Source organism: Trachypithecus francoisi, unplaced genomic scaffold, assembly GCF_009764315.1.
Source record: "Trachypithecus francoisi isolate TF-2019V2 unplaced genomic scaffold, Tfra_2.0 Lachesis_group3, whole genome shotgun sequence".
Classification (NCBI taxonomy): domain Eukaryota; kingdom Metazoa; phylum Chordata; class Mammalia; order Primates; family Cercopithecidae; genus Trachypithecus; species Trachypithecus francoisi.
In genome coordinates, this window is record NW_022681468.1 from 114799899 (window position 1) to 114809408 (window position 9510).

Sequence of the window (9510 nt, forward strand, 5' to 3'; positions counted from 1 at the left end):
GCCAGAATCCGGGCCTCAGAGCTTTGCCAGGAGGCAGGGCGCTCCTTGTCCTGAAGGCATAAATACAAGAGCAGTTAAATAGCAATACTAAAGAACAACACCAACATGAATAGGGCTTAGCTTTAATATTGAAGAGAGGGCACCAACCCCCAAGCTGCTGCTCCATCTGCCTGTGCTCACTCACGTTCCCCTTGGCATGGTGTTCCCTGTGACGTTCCCTGTGGCATCACAGACATGTCCAAGTTGAGAAAGTGGGTTTTAAGTGCTTTGAATACTTCGTTGGGAAAAATCTTCTTCCCCTCAGATGGTATTTTGGTTCATTTGGGAATAACATGGGTGGAAAGGGGCTCAGAGGTCTGTTCCTGCCCTCTGCCTTGGCAGACGTTTCATCTCCACCATTCCCAGTCATGGTTGTTTGGTTTCTGCTTGTCTCCTCCAGGAACAAAAGATTTACCATTTACAGCCTATTCTGTCCTTTAACTATTTGCCAGGGCATTACCCCTTGGTCCCCTCTCTGCCCTAAGGAACCACTCGGAACAAGCCTGCTTTCTCTTCTACTTTAGTGGGGCTTTAATTACTTACGGAATGCCATGGTGGGTCATTGACTTGCCCCTTTGACCTGTCCTTCTGGTTTTGGTTCCCAGCACATCCTGTTCATTTCTCTGGATGACCTCCAGTGTATCAGTGATACTCTTAATGTCCAGATATGGCCTGAACAGTATGTTATTCTTTGCCTCTTCCAGAAAATTTGAGAAGTCTATTTGCATTGACAGAAAAGATTCAGAACTGGCCTTCTCAGTGCTAGGCCTCTGTGTGCCTCAGTGGTCTGCCTGGAGCCCAGCTGCCTACTTGTGGTTGAGAGCAAAGACCAGGAAGCTCTGTCTTTGAACACAGTGTCTCTTGCTTGTTTGTGGTGGAAACAAAGGCCAGTCCCATCCTCATGGGTCTGTCTTGGTCAAATGGGGCTGACACAGCCCTTCTTGTGCCCATGATACAGCCTGCCCAGAGCTGGTTTCCGTTCTGTGGCAGCTCTCACCCTGCCTCTGAGGACTGCCTTGAAAGATGCTGAGGTTCCTTAACTCCCCCACCCCATTATGCTGCAGAACATTTGGGTCACCCTGCCCTATCCCTTGGACCAACCCCCAATACCAGTTCCCAGAACAGAGCTGTCCCCATGGTTTCCCTTTCCCTTCTTTGTTGGCTTTTTCCTCCAGGGGCTTGGCAAGTTGGCTTTGCTTCCTGTGGCCATGTTTCAAGTAGTCTATGTTGAGTCTGATAAGTGCCCCCACTGAGCCTGGGGCTTTCCATGAGCCAAGGACTCTTTCCTCACCACTGTCCCTTTCATAGTTTCTTTTTATTTTTATTATTTAAAAAAAAATTTTTTTTTTTGAGACAAAGTCTCACTCTGTCGCCCAGGCTGGAGTTGAGTGGCACGATTTCGGCTCACTGCAACCTCTGCCTCCTGGGCTCCTGCCTCAGCTTCCTGAGTAGCTGGGACTATAGGCGCGTGCCATCACAGCCGGCTAATTTATGTAGTTTTAGTAGAGATGAGGTTTTGCCATGTTGGCCAGGCTGGTTTCAAACTCCTGACCTCAAATGATCCATCCGTCTCAGCCTCCTAAAGTGTTGAGATTACAGTCGTGAGCCCCCGCACCCGGCCACCTTTCATCCTTTCAAAAACCATTGACTGAGCCTCCACTCTGTGCCAGATAAACATGATGGTATCCTAGCTCTGACAATGCTGTGTTGTTGGTAAGATGGACAAACAGATGATTACATTAAAGCCTAATGAGAACTGGGCGAGGCAAGTCTAGGGGCTGTGGCGCTCACAGGAAGGGGGGCTAATGTGGGCTGGGGTGGGAGTGTGAGGGTAAGAGAAAGCTTCATGGAGAAAGTGGCACTACACTGAGACCTGAAGGGTAAGGGAGAATTGGGCAGGAAGGTATATGTACTGAGGGGGCTGGGAGTGGGGAGCAAACCTGGCTTCTGTAGCCCTGTCTGTTAGGGTGGCTTGCAAGGCAAGTGGGTGGGCAGAGGCTAGATCATCTGAAGGCACGTAAGGGGTTTAGACTTAACCCTGGAAAATGGGAGTCATAGAATGGCAATCAGGAGAGAGTCCAATGTGTATTTTAGAAAGGTCATTCTGGCTGCTGTGTGGTGAATATATTGGGAGTAGAAGGCTAAGGGAGGGCAGGCATGAGGAAGCTGGGGAGGAGGCTCTAGCAGTGATCCACTTAGAACTGCTGGTAGGCTGACCTGGCAGCGTGGCAGTGAGGAAGGAGAGGAGGAGGTAGAGAGGCTTTAGGAGTTAGAATTGATACCAGATCTTTGGGAAAGGCAAGTATACTGTTGTCTCCACTGAACAGATGGGGACACCAAGGTTCCAAGGGTTGAAATCATCTGCCCACAGTCTCATGGGTAGGAAGTGGACAAGTGGTCCCAGAAACTCAGGTCTGTCTTACTCCAGAGCTGGCGCCCTTCCTCCCACTGCCCTTGGCCTCTGAAGTGTGGAGGAATGGGAGATCATGAGGGCTTAGATCCAGCTGAGGAGCTAGGGCTTTCCCTGAGGGCAAAGAGCACCCCTGAGACAGCTTCAGGCAGGGCCGTGGGGGACCAGATCTGTGTGTGAGAGAATCTGACAGCTGTGTGGAGGCTGGATTTGTGGGAGGTGAGACTGGGGGTAGGCGACCAGCTAGGAGGCTGGCTGGATCCTCCAGATGGGACACGGAGGGAGCCTCAACTGGAGCTGCTGCAGGGGAGCTGGGTGGAGGGGAGCTGCTAGGTGTGAAGGACAGACTAGCTCTGGGGGCTGAAAGTGGGAAGGGAGGCAGGATGTGAGCGGGCGGATGGTGGTGCAGCAGTAAGAATAAGGGACTGGGGTGACAATTTGGAATGAGGTGCCATGGGACAGCCAGGTGGGGATGTATATAATTAAAGACAGTTGGATGTCTTTGGGCTGAGGTAGTGATCAGGAAGTTCTAAGTTGAACACTGGGCCTGTGTCATGTGAGAAGGCAATTAAGCTTTTCAGAGAAAGGTAGAGGAAAAGGGATACCCACTAAGGAGTTCAGCTTTATGGGAAATGGTGACTGATAGATGTGAGGCATGGAACGGGGGCAGGATCCGCTGCTTTCAGGAAGATGAGAGCAGGAGTAAGCAAAGCTGAGGGAGTGGAAGGAACTGGACAAAGAGGGCATGGTCAGTGGGGTCAGATGCCACAGACAAACCTAGCAACAGAAGGACTGACCTTGGACTTGTTGACTTGTGCCATGGTGACCTTGGGGAGACATTCCAATGGAACCGGAGCCAGATAGCAGGGGTTGAGGACTGAACAGGTGAGGGGCAGTGGATGCAGAGAGGGCAGGGGACCTTGCTGGTGAGGGAGAGAGTAGTAGTTAGAGGAGAGATGGGATTGAGTGTGAGTTTTTGCAGTTCAGCAGAGGTGAAGTTGGAAGTGATCACAAGAACTTTTCTAGGAAGCTGACGGAAAAAAAGGAAAAGACCCCAAAATAGAATATGCAAATATGTAGAGATGGGTGAGTTTTCTAACAGATCCGTTCTCCTGATATAACTCAAATTTGGCTGGGCTGGTATGGGCTGGGCTGGCACAGCTTGCTGGGCACATGGGCCCCAGATCTGCTCCTCGCCTCAGCCCCATCTGGCCTGGGCCCCAGACCAAGCTCTCAGAGCCCTACCCTGAGGTGGCTTCTTGTTGCTGTTGCCACAGACTTTGGCAGTGGGTGTTTGTTGAGGATGTTGGGGAGTTTATTCAGGCCTCCCTCTTTCTGCTTACCCAGTCTCTCCAGCAGGTGGAGTCCCCTCTGGCCCTGGGCTGAGTTCAGGTCGTTCAGCTGTGCCGCTAGTTCCCCTGGGCCTGGGCCTGTCTCGCTCTCGTAGGCCCCAAGATTGCTGGGAATAGAATTCAACTTCTATGCTTGAAACGCTTTCGTGGCAACCCAGGCACTGGCCTATTCTATCTTGGCAAAACTAGCTAATATTAATAGCACACTGCACAGCACAGTAGTGCTTATTTATCAAGCATCCTGTCTGTGCCAGGCATTGAGCTAGGCACTCACATGTGCCATCTTAGTTAATCCTCACAGTGACTCTGAAAAGTAGATATTATTAGCCCTATGTACAGATGAGTGCTTCCTGTATGCTGGGGAAATGGCCTTTCTAGGGGTTGGGTGGGATTGTGTCAGCATGATTCCATCAGTGCACCTACCTGGGGCCTTGTGCCTGGCTGACTGAAGGGTCTCCTAACCACTTATCTTGGGAGTGCAGCTCAGGTCTTGGAGGGGACTTAGGCTTCTAAGTCAGACTGAGGTTTAGATTGCTTTTCCACATATGACCTAACTTCTTGGAGCATCAGTTGTGCCATATTTGACATTTCCCCTCAATTTCTATAAGTGGATATTGAGTGTATGTATCAGAGATGCCAGGCACTCAGAGCTGGGCCTTTGAATGTTCTAGATGGCATCAGGGCCCAGACAATGAAGTAACCCTAACAAGGACAGAAGCAAAGAAAGTCTAAGGTCTTGCAGTGGGGACCAGAAAATTAATTGCTCTTATGCAGAATCGAGTCTCATTTCTTCTCCTGGGCCCAGATTCACTGATCTTTCTCAAATGTGCATCCCAGAGAGCCACTACTGATGGTTGAGAATTGGCCCAGGGATAACCCTGGGCTAAGATCAAGAGGATTTAACAACGTGGTGTCTCAAACCATTAAGAGTGCCCTTAGAGGTGCTAGAATAAGGAGGAAAGAAGCCAGTCTTTCAGCCCTTTACTGCTCAGCCTCCATACTAGGTGTGTTCTGATCTGAGGCCTGATCTTTGAAAGAGAGAGAGACAATCTGGACTGTTTAGCATCTAGGAGGGGTCGGTAAAAGTTTGTTAAATAACTGACTATGTCTTAGAAATCAACCAGGATTAGCGAGCTTCTCAAGGAAAGCCCCATGAGGGATCTATTTGAAACTGGGGTTATTTACCATGAATAAAGAGCAGATTTAGAAGGATATGACCTCTGTGAAATCACTGAAGGGCTCTATTCCAGGAAGAGAGATTAGACATGTCCTTGTGGCCTCAGACGGCAAATTTAGGACCACTGTTTTTGGGAGTCTTTCACTGGAGAAGAAGGCCCTGTGTCAGAGCTAAACAAGATGGGCAAGACTGGCTTGTGAGGGAGCTCATCATCACTGGAGGTATGTAAGCAGAACCTGCATGGCCGCCATAAGGAGTCTTGTGAGTGGCTTTCAGGTAGCTACTCCTAATTCCAGGAATTGAGATTCTTGGATCATTATATTCATGAAAGAAAGTGAACTGTTTGTGGGTGACCACACTTCTGCATGTGTATCTCCTCATTGAAGTGGCCTCAGCAGGCCCAAGGATCACATCAGAGATGGGAGGGTCCTGGGACATCATCTCTCCTGTAGACATCACTTTATTTTTATGTTATTTTAGTTTAGTTTAGTTTAGTTTAGTTTAGTTGTGAGATGGAGTTTTGCTCGTTGCCCAGGCTGGAGTACAATAGCATGCTCTCGGCTCACTGTAACCTCCACCTCCTGGGTTCAGGTGATTCTCCTGCCTCAGCCTCCTGAGAAACTGGGATTACAGGCGTGCACCACCATCCTCATCTAATTTTTATATTTTTAGTAGAGACGGGGTTTCACCATGTTGGCCAGGCTGGTCTTGAATTTCTGACCTCAGGTGATCCACCCGCCTTGGCCCCCCAAAGTGCTGGGATTATAGGCATGAGCCACCACGCCTGGCTGACATCACTTTATTTTTTTTTTTTTTTTTTTTTTTTTGAGGCAGAGTCTCGCTCTGTCGCCCGGACTGGAGTGCAGTGGCCGGATCTCAGCTCACTGCAAGCTCCGTCTCCCAGGTTTACGCCATTCTCCTGCCTCAGCCTCCCGAGTAGCTGGGACTACAGGCGCCTGCCACCTCGCCCGGCTAGTTTTTGTATTTTTAGTAGAGACGGGGTTTCACCGTGTTAGCCAGGATGGTCTCGATCTCCTGACCTCGTGATCCGCCCGTCTCGGCCTCCCAAAGTGCTGGGATTACAGGCTTGAGCCACCGCGCCCGGCCTAACATCACTTTAAAAGCATAATTTATTCATCCTACAGAAGGAAATGCAGAAGATGGAATGAGAAAGCTTTGTCTCTCTCTGATATAGACAGAAGATAGACCAGGAGAAGATACGTAGTTTTAACTCCTCTTTCTCATTTTGTACACAAAGAAACAGAGCCGTGGACTGGGTCAGGGCCTTCCTTGAGTCAGTATCCAGGCTGAGACTTCATCTTTGGCCTCCCAGCCATGTCTAGTCAGGAGATTTCGTTAGTCTAGATGGATTCCATATGACGTCCATGAGATTCTGCCCTGCCTTAGGCCTTGGACAGTGAGAATAGAGGCTCAGAGATGGATTAGGGGCATAGGAATGGGAGGGAGAAATTTGTCTCTAGAAAGTCTGGGGAGTGTCTATCACATAAAAGCACATGTAGAATGTATGACTAGGACAGAGCAAAGATGCACTTAGTCTCTGCTAAGACTAGGCTCTGTTCCAGAGTGGCCACCAGGTGGCACTCCCACCACAAGCCCAGTGCCAAGTTGGCCAAGTTTGGGGCTTGGGTCTAAGGATGTTGCTGATTTGTCTGTGGAAGGCACAGGACCTGTAGTGTTTTCAGGTGAGCTGAGTGCCCTGGTAGAAGGAAAAAAAAAGTCTGTCTCTTCTCTGCTGACTGAATATTCCTCTTTGGATTTTTACTGTTTTTGTCTGTCTTAACTTGACCTGCTGTACTTAGATCTTAGTAATTTAGGCAGGGTTGATCAGATAAAAATGCACGTAGAATGATTAGGACAGAAAGCAGAGATGTAGGCATGGGATGCTGCTGGGAGTGAGACCCTCAGGGCTAAGAGGGTGGTGGCAGTTCTGAGAAGTTCTCCATTCACAGTGGGCTGAACAGACGTATGGAAGGTGGTGATCTCTGAACTGGTCTAGGAGGAAGAGTCAGGCACTTGAGGGGAATGTCCTGGCTGAGGTTTGGAGGCAGGCAGAGCACTGAGGGGAGGGTGAGGCATGGCCTATGCAGCCTGAGAAGTGTCTTCTCAGCACTCCTTGCCTGACATGGTCTGCCACGAGTTGGGCAAGGTACAGTGACTGTTGTGCCTGTGCCTGTGAGATAGTCACAGTGGGCACATGGTATGTTGGGGGTCCCAGATATGGGCCCCAGACCTGTTTTTGTTTGCCCATATCCATCCTTCTTAACTTCTGAATTATTTGCCAATATTTTAAAAGTGAGAGTTTCAACGGAGTCAATTTTCTTTTCTTTTCTTTTTTTTTGATGGAGTCTTGCCCTGTCACCCAGGCTGGAGTGCAGTGGCGCGATCTCAGCTCACTGCAACCTCCACCTCCCAGGTTCAAGAGATTCTCCTGCCTCAGCCTCACAAGTAGCTGGGATTACAGGTGCGTGCCACCACACCCGGCTAATTTTTGTATTTTTAGTAGAGATGGGGTTTCACCATCTTGGCCAGGCTGGTCTCGAACTCCTGACCTTGTCAGATAAAAATGCACATAGAATGATTAGGACAGAAATCATTGACCTTGTGATCCACCCACCTTGGTCTCCCAAAGTGCTGGGATTACAGGCATGAGCCACCATGCCCAGCCTCTTTTTTCTTTTCTTTTCTTTCTTTTTTTTTTGTAAGACAAGTTTCGCTCTTGTGGCCCATGCTGGAGTGCAGTGGTGCGAACTTGGCTCACTGCAACCTCCGCCTCCTGGGTTCAAGTGATTTTCCTGTAATTACGCCTGGAATTACAGGCGCTAGCTACCATGCCTGGCTAATTTTTGTATTTTTTAGTAGAGATGAGGTTTCACCATGTTGTGTAGGCTGGTCTTGAACTCCTGACCACAGGTGATCCACCTGCCTCGGCCTCCCAAAGTGCTGGGGTTACAGGCATGAGCCACCGCACCCAGCCCTCAATTTTCAGCTTCCCTTGAAAATCATACTACCTTTCACTACTGGGTTTACTTCTTCATGGTTCCATGGGCTGGAGCTGAGTGGAAATTACCTTATAGACAGGACAGGGTTCTGCAGACCCCAGCCGACCCACTCCCCTCATTCTCATCAGTGCCTAGTCTCTGCCCCCTGCAATAGGTAGTAATGGTGGTAGGCAATAGGAATTGTTGCTGCTGTTAGTAGCCAGGAGGCCTGGGTGGCCACCAAGCTCTGAGGCCTCAAAGCAGGGGTGGGATCTAGCATGGAGGGGGCTGTTGGGGGTTGAATGCTCTCTGAGAGCTACTTCTAATCCTAAGAATTGGGATTCTTGGATCATCGTATCTATGAAAGGAAGTGAACTGTGTGTGGGTGACCTCACATCTGCATATGTTATCTCTTCAGGGAATCCTTCTACCTCCTACAGGCCTCTTGTTTGGGGTGGGTCACTCCTGTGAAGGCCGTGTATAGCCATGGAATCAGGGCTGAGGAGGAGGTCACATAACCCTGGAGAATGGAAGGATGAGTTAAGTTGGACCCTGAAAGGTGAGAGGCTTTAGTTGGAATGTTGGGATTGCCTGGGGCTTCTGCTAGTGCTTCAGGACCATTAATCTCAGCTCTGTGTGTATCCATTTCTTTCATTCCAAAAGGAGTCTTCTTGGATTGGGCTGTGCCTCAGCTGTCCATGGGGCTCAGGAAGTGGTCTCCTCAAGGTATTTTTCTTATAGATTGAAGCCCTGCATCATTTCTTTCTCCCAGCCTCCTTCCTCCTTCCCCTGAATGTGGAATCACGGGGAAGGGAGGGACAAGAATGTGCCTCCCCATCAGACATATCAGCATCCACATCTGTTGCTTCCTCTGCTGGTCCACTTTCCATCACTGGCTGTGAGTGGGGATTGTGCCCTTGTTCTTAGTCCAGGCTCAAGAGCCAGCCTTGGCTTTCAATGAGGCAGGCAGGCCCCTGACACCACCTATACCATTCTGACTTGATTTTCCTATGCTGCCTGAGGCAGGAAAACCCATGCCTAAACTCTGGTCATAGTGTCTGCCCCACAATCTAGCTGCCTTTCCCCTTATAAAGTTATTGCCTCAAGTCATGGGCTTAGTTTTCTCCTCCCCTGGCTGCCTGCAGCCAACCAAGAGAGTGGGCTGCCATCTCGCCTGGCCCTTTGTCCCCAGGTTGGCTGGCTTGTGGGGAGGATGGTCTTCAGTACTACTTCCTTCCCCCCTACCCCCAAGTCTGGAAAAAAATTATCTGGCATCTACCCCAGTTTCCATCTGCTGCTCTGTTGATTGGGAGATTGAGCCCATTCCCTGGTCTGCCCTTCTACCTAGCACCTGGTGACCTGGGCCCTGTCTAGGTCCTTCTGGGGATGGTTTGGATCCAGACTTCAGCCACAGACAGGAGGCAGCAGTGCCAGGGTACATCACACAGAGAGAAGTCAAGGGTGTGGACCCTTGAGAAACCACCTGAGTTTCAATCCGTCCTGCCTCTAGTTGTGCGATCCTGGCACTTCATA